The sequence below is a fragment of the Raphanus sativus genome, chromosome 6, assembly GCF_000801105.2.
Source record: "Raphanus sativus cultivar WK10039 chromosome 6, ASM80110v3, whole genome shotgun sequence".
Taxonomy (NCBI): Eukaryota; Viridiplantae; Streptophyta; class Magnoliopsida; order Brassicales; family Brassicaceae; genus Raphanus; species Raphanus sativus.
The window spans coordinates 25,785,138-25,797,538 of NC_079516.1; positions in this window are offsets into that span (position 1 = coordinate 25,785,138).

The following is a 12,401-nucleotide window of genomic DNA, read 5'->3' on the forward strand; positions in this document are numbered from 1 at the left end:
TATAGGGATATTAGTATCTTTAGAAATCTATTTACGTACAATAAGATTTGCCAAATATTTTGTATTAGATTTGCAATTTTTTTTCTCACTGAAAGAGTATGGGATGTGTTTTCTTTCAAGTGAAAACCACTTGTGAATTGACGAGCGAGATCTCTCAATGAATGTGTATTTGATTGTGGAGCTTGAGTGTATCTTTGATGCAAATGAGCAAAGACATCGGAATTTTGTGTTTATGAGTGAATTCAAATTTTGTGATAATATGACAATATAGCATGGATGTATATATTAATTTTTAGCTTCTGTATAGTGGAGTTTAACCGGATATAAATGATTCAAATATATCATTCCTAAAAAGGATGGCAATTTGAATTATAACTTAGCCATACATCTAAATTTATGGACAATATTTATTTTCCAACACGGATAATAAATACTTAAAGATATTTGATAGTGTACATATGAATAATATATATAACAAGAGTCTAATAGAAAAATAGACAATGGTAGCTGACACATAGGATTATTATCCCCTATATATTATTTGGGAAAATTTTAAAAAATATGAACCTCATTTTTGTAAGATTTATAAAACTATCCCATCCTATGTGGCGAGTTTTTAAGAGGTGAAAAATCCTATGTGTCACTCTTAGAAGAGATTTGAGCAAACCATAGTGTAAACAAAAATAATTATAATCGAATATATGGGGTGTGTTAAATATGATCACGTTTGATAGGATTTCACCATTAATTGTGATAACTTATTGCATGACTGGTTTCCCCGCTACCACCCGCAAACGCAGCTTTTGCGGTTCGCAGCGGTTGTTGGCGTTTTGAAACAATCATAGAAAACGCTACAAATCGCTTTAAACCGCTCCGAACCTTTTAAAATCAAAAGCTGGTTCCAGCTAGCGTTTGCGGTTGCAGGCGGTTGCGGAAGAATAATTTTTTTTCTTTAAAAACAAAATAAATGAAAATAATACTAAAAATATCCAATAAAATTTTTAAATTGAAATAATAGAAATTGTAAAATGTATACATATTATATTTTAATTTATATTATAAAAATTTCAAACCAAAATATTTTCTATAAATATTTAAAATTTAATAATATGATTTTATAAATATAAATTTTATATTTATTATATCTTTATAATTTTTAATATATTTATAATTATATAAAATGTAAATATTTTTAATTTATTATTTAACAGATGTTGCGTTTGGTAGTTTACCAGTCATACGAGTCCCGCAAATGTAACAATTACTAACCGCTGTACCAGTCGTACAAATCTCTAGAAAACGCTTGAAACTGCAATCACCCGCACCCGTAAACTCCCGCAACTGCAAACGCAACCGCTGCGGTTAAACCAGCCAGGCCCTTAGTATGTGGCGGTGCGTGTTCGGCTTGACTTCGTTATCAAGCAAAAATAAATACATGAACAAATAAATTGGACAAAATAACTGATATTTACGATTTCAATCATAACTATTGTATATTTTGTTTCTCATAACGAATATTAACATTGTAAATACTAGAAACTCTAAATTTGGTAGTAAAATTTAAGTTATTTTATTTTGCTTTAAAATACAAAAATATAAAGAATTTTTTTTATAAATTAATAATTCTATAAATTAAGAAAATACCATAGTCCAACATTACTAATTTATAAACTTTTTATTGTATATTTATATTAGATTTAAATATAATAATATAAAATTATAGGATTATATTGTTAGTTTTACGTTTAAATATGAAAATAATATTTTAACGTCAAATGATGATTTGTTTATGTTCTTATAAATTATATTTTGTAACATAACTACTGTACAACTAAATTAAAAAGAATCAATTCGACTGAACTGAACAAACACAATCAAAACAAAATTAAAACGAACCAAACAAAAACCAAATCAAAATAAAACCAAACTAAACACAAACCAAACAAAATTAATCTGAGTTAACTTTGGTTAAGGTTCTCTTGGACCCAAATAAACCAAACCAAACCAGACCTAAACATAACATGTTATTACAGCAAAATGTCCAGTCTTTATAAAACTGAGTGACTGCTAACGTGATATCATTTATGAATATCATATGTTTTAAATATTTATTGTAAAAATTCATCATGCGCATTGCGCAGGTCTTATCCTAGTTAAAAGTAAAAGGTTGTGTTCAATAGTAGCAGATTACATTAAAACTTGGACATATAAGTTTTATTATATCCACAATAGTAGCAGTTTAGTATTTAACGGATTGCATAGGGTTTGTGATACAGCGCTCATTCAGACTGGTTCTTCTCCAGCCGCAAAAAATATCTCGAATATAGAGAATGGTGGTGATGGCCGGTCTTTGTCATGCTCCATTTGGTATCATCTAATTGAAGAATTAGGGTTTGTTAGATGGATTGGGAATAATTCTGGAAGGAGAGAAACCAAACAAATGTTTGGGTTCTGAGAGAACCAATGGAAGAGAGAGAAAGAAAGTTGATGAATTTTAATTTCAAAATTGTATTTGATAGGTTTAACAAATTATCCCTAGTAAATTTCAGACACAGAGATTTCAAGTATATGTGACTGACATAATTCTTCACATATCTTTATGTTAGATTTTGTCTATACAACTGGATATTTAGCTGTAGGGATAGCAGTGTCCAACGAAATTGTTAACAGTGTTTGCGAAATGGTCTTTTGGCATACAACTAAATATCCCAAAGATCCTTGGTAGAGGTCCTAGTTTCTTATCCTGGGAAATTTATTCTGGCTGTGTTTGTTTTCCCGAAAATATAGATGGTTGTCCTCCAAACCAAGTTCTGGTACAAATGCAAAGTCAACTTTCGAGAAGAAATTTCTCTCACAGAGCTCTGAAAGGTCAGGTTTTATTCTTCTCATCTCTTGTATCCTACTTATATTGATATATATTTGAACTTATGCACTTAACTGTGAGTTTTTTACATACCTTATTTTTGTATTGTTTTTTTTATACCTATACATGTGACAAGATCAGGATACCAGAGATGAGAAGAGCAGTATTGTTTTCACCATCACCACCCGGTGAAGGATCTGACTCTTGAATATTGAGACGTTAGTCTTGAACATATTATCCAAAACCCGAAAATCAAATTGGAACCGAAACAAAAAAAAATAAGGAAAAAAAACTGAAACTAAAAGCAGAAAAAATTGCAAAAACCCGAATGGTTTATATTTCTCTAAATCTGATAATTGAAAATTAACTAAAACTGAACCGAAAACCAAAAATTATAAATTACATAATTTATAAATTACATATTCAAAAACTTATAATTACCCAACTTTTGGATTTTTGGGTTTAACTCGAATTTTTAAGGTTTTTCGAGACTTTTGGCTTTAAACATGAATCAAGTTCAAATTATTTCTAATTTGGTTTTACAAAAAATATAAACGCGATCCAAATCCGACATCACCCGAACTAATCTGATCAGAAGAATGTATTGTTCCTAAACGGGTCCTAAACACTCCAACCCAAATAACCCAAAAACAGAATAACCTGAAAAGACCTGAACAAAATCCTAAATGATTAGCACTATAAGACGTAAAAATAAATTACTTTCAATTATAAACGTTAAAACTCAACAATTCTAAAGTGAAACAATTATTCCGTGCTTTAAAGGCGCATGTCAAAATCTAGTTTCACCTTGGAACTATATCGGGCCTGATTCGCCGCGTCCTACCACTGCAGACAGACTTTCCCGCCATTTACTCGTCCTGGTGGCCAGGTTTTATATCAAGGGAAAGGAAGTATAAAATATTTCAAGACATACATATATGCATCGTGCTGCTGGTGCACATTATAAGATGTCTAAAGGAGCGATCCAAGGCCATCATCTAATTCTTATAAATGTAAACAATGGGTAAGATGAAGTCATTTTCACATTTTTCAATATTTTATTAAATAGATTATACATGCGATGAACAAAATTATACATAGTTTACAAAAAAAAAAAAACAAAATTATACATAGTTTTAATTTTAACATAGGATAACAAGAGAGGGGAACATAAAATGAACCAGAAAAGCAATCGACGTGTGCTTCGATCGACTAGGTGTAACCGCAGCGGTTGCGGTTGCGGTTGCGGGAGTTTACGGGTGCGGGTGGTTGCGGTTTTAAGCGTTTTCTAGAGATTTGTACGACTGGTATAGCTGTTAGAAATTGTTGCGTTTGCGGGACTCTTATGACTGGTAAACTACCAAACGCAACATCTGTTAAATAATAATTTAACAATATTTACATTTTATGTAATTATAAAAATATTAAAAATCATAAAATATGATAAATATAAAATTTATATTTATAAAATCATATTATTCAATTTTAAAAATTTATAGAAAATATTTTAGTTTTGAATTTTTATAATATAAATTGAAATATAATATGAATACATTTTACAATTTCTATTATTTCAATTGAAAAATTTTATTGGAAATTTATAGTATTATTTTTATTTATTTTGTTTTTAAAGAAAAAAAAATTACCCTCCCGCAACCCCCCGCAACCGCAAACGCTAGCTGGAACCAGCTTTTGATTTTAAGAGGTTCGGAGCGGTTTGAAGCGATTTGTAGCGTTTTCTATGATTTTTTCGAAACGCCAACAACCGCTATGAATCGCAAAAGCTGCGTTTGCGGGTGGTAGCGGGAAAACCAGTCAGCACCTAAGATACTATGAGAATGATACTTCTAACAAAGATTATAACAAGAAGATGAAGTCTTTATATTAAGAAAAATACAAATATGTAAAATAGGGATACATGTACACTGCAAGAAAACATATTATTTACCAGGGCGCTTTTCGTTGTAAATTCGTTGTAAAAGGGGGATTACGACGAATTTACCTCGAAAAGGGTTTTGTTGTTAATCGTCCGTTGTAAAGGAAGATTCGTCGTAAACGCCACGTAACGTTTACGAGTAAATGATTTCGTCGTAAACGAGAAGGAAAGCTTTCGTCGTAATGTCCACGTAAACACTCGTTGTAACTAACTCGTAAAGTTTCGTCGTAAATGAGTTGTAAACATTTCGATGTAAAATACACGTAAATATTCGATGTGAATTAGTTGTAAAATTTACGACGACTTTACATGTACATCGTTGCAAACTCGATGTAATTGTTTACATCGTATTTACGATTTCTTCGATGTAAATTCGTTGTAAACTTTAAGACGAATTTACATCGTTTGTTTATTTATTATATTAATTTTATTTATTATTTTATTTTTATTTATAATAATAAAATTGGAAATTATAAAAATTAAAATTTTAAATAATAAAAAACAATTGTTTAGAAAATAAATATTTCATAAATAAAATTTAAGTTTTAATATTTTCCAAAGCGAAATTATAAAAAAAAAACTATGGGAGCGATACATCATCAAAGTAGTCGTTCCCGCTCGCTCCCGCTCCGCTCGGTCCCGCTCCCACTGGATCCCGTTGTTGCATCCCGAGAGCTTCTCGTCTGGCCGCCAACGCTCTCTGCATGGTCGGGTTCCCCATCGCCATAATATCCAACAGGTTCTCGAGAGAGTCTAAACGCTCCTGCTGGGTATCCAATCGAGCCTGCATCTGAGAAGTCTCTTGGTCCCGTCTCGAAGAGTATGACGAAGTCGCCCTTGCGACTTCGTTAACAGAACCGATTACCACCGTCCGGTCCTTCTTTCTTGGAGCGACCTACAAAAAATAATATTAAATAGTTAATATTGTTGAAATAGTAAAATTAATTTAAACTAGCTTTTAAATTTTACCTCCTCGAAGATCATGTCGACCTCTTCCGTCGTCAATTTGACGGGTAATCCATCCGGAGACTGCTGGGTGAGTTGCGTCTCCTGCTCATCAATCCGAGCAGCCACAGTGTTGAAGAGCTTCTCGGATGCAGGATCAACAAAAGTCCCGTCCGGTTTGGCGTGAGTCATCTTGAAGAGGTCGGACAAAGATGGCATGACTCCGGTTTTCTCAAACTAGAAAAAACAATAATAAAATATTAAATATTGAAATTCAAATTTATTAATAAAATAAATATTACAACTAAAACTTACAGCTTCGAAACGGATCCCGGCATGAGGCTTTTGCCCGGTGGTATGAACCATAGGCAAATTCCCGTCTTTATCCTTGGTCCTACGGGAAGCGGAACAAGAGTTGGCCTTCCGGATTGAGCTGGGTAGCTTCCAAAAGGCGATGAGGCCATCCCATACATCCTTGGTGACCCCAGTGGGCTTCCCGTCATAGCCGTAGATCTCCCACTTATCCTTCCAATCCGAGACCGTGTTGGTAAAGCGAGTTTTCGCCTTTGCCTCGAATTCCTTCTTCACCATTTCAGTGATTCCTAAGGATCAGTGCCACCTTTGCTGAAATAAACAAAATTATGAAACTATTAAAAATTAACAATTAATAATTAATAATTAATAAAAATAATAAAATTAAATATTAAAAAGAAAATTGAAAAATTACCGCAAATTGTTTAAACCAAGTGGTCTTGACGTGATCTGGAGTCAAGCTCTAGTTTGGATAAGCTCCGTCTAAGTATCCCTTCATCGTCTGTGAAACGCTCCGGGAAACACGGTTGTTGGCCCCAAACTTGCAAATTGAACCAACTTGTTAATTAAAAAATATAAAAATGATTTGAAAATTTTAAATTATAAATGTACTTACCAATAAGTATCCGACGGTCTACCGGGGTCCAAAACGTCCATACCCTCCCGTCCAGGCTGGGAAAGCAAATCCTCCACCGTATATCTTGCGTATGGTGCATGAGGAGGCACCCGCAAGTCTAGATGAACATCTGCCCCTGGGATGGGCTCATGCAGAGCTGCTGGTGGAGGAGGTGGACTCCAAACTCTCTGAGATGTCTGAGAGTCCGGAACGGCATCAGAAGATGTTCGGCCGCCGGAAGAAGACGTCCCGACACCGTCGCCAAACATCTCATCATAAGTCGGTGGTGTTTTTTTCCTAGGAGCCATGATCTACATTATTTAAAAAAAAATATATAATTAAAAATCACAACACTATTAATTAATTATTTTTAAAAAAGATTCCCTATACTAACCACCTAAACTAATTCCCTAAACTAATTCCCTATACTAACCACCTAAACTAACTATAAAAAACTAACTAGAGAGAGAGAGAGAGAGAGAGAGAGAGAGAGAGAGAGAGGAGTTACCTTAGAGAGAGAGGTTTGTGAGGAATGAACGAGGAAGCCTCGTTCAGAGGCGTTGCATATATATAGAAAACACATTCCTCGTAAATTCATCGTAAATTTACGAGGGATATACCAGGCCCGCGTTTTTGGGTTTACGACGAAAGTACCAGGCCCGCGTTTTTGGGTTTACGACGAAAGTACCAGGCCCGTGTTTTAGTTTACGACGAATTTACGAGGACACGTGCTTTCAGGAATCACGACAAAAGTACCAGGCCCGCGTTTTTTTGTTTACGACGTATTTACAACGCCTGTATGAAACCACAAATCAAATCCCTAAACTCCGATTCATGGTTTACAACGAAGTTACGACGAACCTAAATTTTACGAGGAAAGTATCAGGCCGCGTTTTTTTTACAACGAAATTACAACGAAATATGTGAAACCCCGAAAATCAAAATCCCTAAACCCCAAACTTACATATCATATCATATCTTTTACACATTCAACCTCTTTTTCCAACTCAAACCACAAACTCCTATTTTTTTTTAAATGCATATTATATAAAATAGAATTTGATACACATACGAAAATAAGATCTTCTAATAAAAATCAACATTTGTTACATATTTTACGTCATGAAGAATCGTTTGAGTTCTCATCAACATCACTACAATGATCATCATCGCTTCTATCGAACTCATCTTCACGTGTTTCATCCGTTACATCTTCGGGAAGATCTTCATATTGACGGTTATCCGGGTCGATCAAAAGAATTTCATCAGTTTGTTGATCAGGTAACTCAACTTCATTGATTGCATCTTCTTCTTGCAAATGTGGTTCTTCTCCAGCAACAATCCGTCCACGAGGTGTAATTTTGATAGCAGTTAACCAATTTATCCTAGAACTTCGAAGGCGAGGGTATGGAAGGAAGCTAACTTGTTCGGCTTGGGAAGCTAAGATGAAAGGCTCGAATTTGTTATATCTTCTCCCAGAATGGATATCCACAACACCAAATTTGTTAAACCGAACACCACGATTCTCCACGGGGTCGAACCATTCGCATTTGAAGAAGACACATTTTAGCTTCAACAACCCTGGAAATTTCACTTCAGTAATCTCTTGCAAGATCCCATAAAAATCTGTTTCACCTTTCATACATATTCCGTAGTTGCTTGTTGCCCGATGTCTCACATACTCATATGTATGAAAAGTGAAACCTCGTGTGAAGTACATAGATGATGTGGTGACCTTTGCTACTGGACATTGGATCAAATCATGAAACCATACAGGATAATATGAATCGTCATAATCAACCTACAAATTAATACATCACTGTTAGAATTTTACATTATCAATAATAGTACCAAAGATTACTTAATATGTTAATATTACCTATCATTTTAACCACTTGACAAAGTGCTTATCTTTCCTTGCATCCACCTCGGTTGCGGATATTCCTGGTATTGCTTCTTCAACTTGAGATACAAACAAGCTGCAAATTAAACAAATGCATCATATCATATAATTAATTAACATCATATCATATAATACACACGAATATTATTTACCTTTCAAAAGAACGTGTCACAACATCCTTGCAGTTGAGCAGAATATAAGTGTGGGCACTATGATTATCCTCGTCACTGGACCACCATACTTCTCTCAGTTTACCACCAAACCGTTCAATTTGGCAGAAAATGTCAGGAACACCGTCTTCTGCATAAGATTGCGGTACTCCACCATCATCATATCTTCTAGGAACTATTTTTCTCGTACGAACTGTTGAAGCAAAGTAGTATGATGTGAAGTTAAATGTTTCTGCTGTCAAACTTCCAGCCACAATCGAACCTTCCCCTTTACAAGATTTCTTGCTTTCCCCTCAAATGTTTCATAGAGCGCTCATATGGATACATCCATCTGTTGTGAACAGATCCGCGAAGTAATGCTTCATACAGGAGGTGGACAGCTAGATGTTCCATGACGTCAAAAAATGATGGAGGAAATATCTTCTCTAGGTTGCACACTATGATCGGGATGTTCTCATGAAGTTGTTCGATGACTTCTTCCTTGAACGTACGTGTGCTAAGGTCTCTGAAGAAAGCTCCGATCGCTGTATATTACAAATATAACCCAAATTAGTAACATTTCATAATATATATATATATATATATATATATATATGTATATTATTAATTGATATTTACCTGCAAGTGCTTTATGTACATTTGTTGGAAGGAGCTCAGCAAAAGCGAATGGAATTAGTCATTGCATAAACACATGACAATCATGACTCTTCATTCCTGAGAACTTTTGACCTCGTTCAACACATCTTGACAGATTTGAAACGTAACCATCAGGAAACTTCACTTCTGATGCAACCCAGTCAAACAAAGTTGGCTTCGCTTCTGATGACAAACGAAAGACGGGAACGGGAACGTTTCCATTGCTCTTGATATGTAACTCACTTCTTGAGCAAATATCGGGTATGTCCATCCTTGACTTTTTGTTATCTTTCGTCTTCCCTGGGACGTTCAGTATTGTATTCATGATGTTGTCAAAAAAGTTCTTCTCTATATGCATCAAATCCAGGTTGTGGCGTAAAAGAAGATCTTTCCAGTAAGGTAGCTCCCAAAATATAATTTTCTTATGCCAATTGTGAGATACCCCATACCCATCAGGTATATTTCCAGGAACATGCCAGTTTCCTCCTTTCTTCACACTTTCTTGAGCTCCGTAATAATCAATGTTCTCCTCGATCTAAATAATGTCTTATTTCTTCTGTAGGGATGGCCAATGGGAAGAAATCGACGATGACAATCAAACCAACAACTCTTTCTACTATTCTTCAGTTGAAAAGCATCTGTAGATCCATGACAATATGGACAAGATAACCTTCCATGAGTTGTCCAGCCAGACAACATTCCATAAGCAGAAAAGTCACTTATCGTCCACAGCAGAACTGCTCGCATCGTAAAATTGGTTTTCGTGGAACAATCATAAGTTCTTACCCCTTCTGACCACAACTCCTTTAGCTCCTGTATCAGTGGTTGAAGAAATACATCCAACGACCGTTTTGGATGCTTTGGCCCAGGGATTAATATGGTCAAGAATATAAATTCTTGTTTCATGCACATGTCCGGCGGCAGGTTGTATGGCGTAAGAATAACTGACCACAAAGAATACTGTCTCCCAGACATACCAAATTGACTAAATCCATCGGTGCATAACCCAAGATAGACATTCCGAATATTTTCAGCGAAATCTGGGTATACCTTGTTGAAATGTTTCCACGCTCTTGCATCTGATGGGTGAGCGACCTCGCCATCCTTCTGGACATGTTCAGCATGCCACCTCATCCATGCAGCAGTCCTCTCCGATTGGTATAATCTTTTTAACCTGTCTTTAATTAGTAGGTACCACATCCTTTGGTACGATACCCTATTCCTCCCACGTCCTTGTGGCTTGAATCGTGGTTTCTTGCAGAATTGACACTCTTCTAACTTCTCATCATCCTTTCAGTAGATCATGCAATTGTCGATGCAAACATCTATCATCTCCGAAGGCAACCCAAGACTATAAACTAATTTCTGAATCTTATAATAAGATTCAGCTGACATGTTGTCTTCTGGCAAATACTCTTTGAACAACTCCGCCCAAGCATCCATGCAATTCTCAGGTAAATTATGATCCGTTTTAATGTTCATCATCCTAGCTGCTAGAGACAATTTAGAGAGACATTCTCTACAACCAGTGTAGATTGGTTGATTTGCAGTATCTAACATTTCATAAAACCTTTTTGCATCCAAATTAGGTTTTTCTACATTTCCAGTTTCATGAGCTATTGTTGTAGTTGTTTCTAAAAATGCATCAGTAATCATGTCTTGAACCCTATCATGATCTACCATCTGCTCCTCCTGATGATAACTAGATTCATTATGCAAATGATTCGGTTCTTCACTATTACCAGCATCCTCAAAATTATTACTACTACTAGCTTTATTTCCACCATAATCCTCCCCATGTTGATACCAAATATAATATTGTGGTGTAAATCCTCTGTTTAGTAAGTGCTTCCATACAGTTTCACTACGAGCAAATTTTGAATTCTTGCATTTCCGACAAGGACAGAACATCTTACCGCTTTCCTGCGTGATCGGTGTACAGCCCGTCTGGTGCATGAATGTCTCTAGCCCGCTTAGAAATGCATCCGTCACTCTACCGGAATCATCTTTATGCGAATACATCCAACTTCGTAACTCGTAAATATTATAGCCATCAGCCATTTGTTTTTCTTTTTTTCTGGTTTTTTTCTTTGATTTCGTTTGTGTGTTATTTGAATTGAGAAATGATCATATATATAGACGATTTTCGTATCTGGTAGGTGAAGGTATAACATGGATTTTACAACGAAAAGCTTTACTATGGTTTTACATTGTTTTTACATCTTATTTACAATGAATTTACAACGAAGTTAGTTTATTTAAATCCCAGTATATACATGTTTCCACCAAAAAAAAACAGTAATATGATTCGTCGTAAATCACTCGTAAATTTACAATGATTTTACAACGAAGTTAGTTACTTTAAACCACATTATATGCACGTTTTCACCAAAAGTAACGGTTACATGATTCGTCGTAAATCACTCGTATATTTACAATGAGTTTACGACGAATTGAGATTTCCACGTAAAAGCCTCGTAAAATTACATTGGGTTAATGACGAGACGGTATCGTTGTAACTTTACAACTCCTTTACGGCGAATATTTATTTATTCGTAACTTTGTCGTAAACACCACATAAATTTACGAGGAAATAATTTTTTCATAACATGTCGTTGTTATAGACGCGTTTTCTTGTAGTGGTATACTCTCTAATACTTCCAATCTTTGCATGTCACAAAGAAAAAAATAAGTAAGAGATGTTAAAAACTTTTAGAAATTGAAATATTTTTAGAATGTCATATTCATTATAGCTCGTGTGAATATGACATTTACTCACTTCACATTTGTAAAAATCATCTCTACAGGGTCTTGAATCTCTACTGTAGACAATCATATGTTGTACTTCAGCAATACGATGTATACGTATTTGTCTTATAACATTTCGTACGTCTTTAACAAACTAAGAAAATCATTAATGTGATAAAGATTTCTTAATTGATTATAATTTTTATATAGCATTATAAAGATGCATCTAAAATAAAATCTTAGAAGAACTCCATAGTATATGTTAAACATTT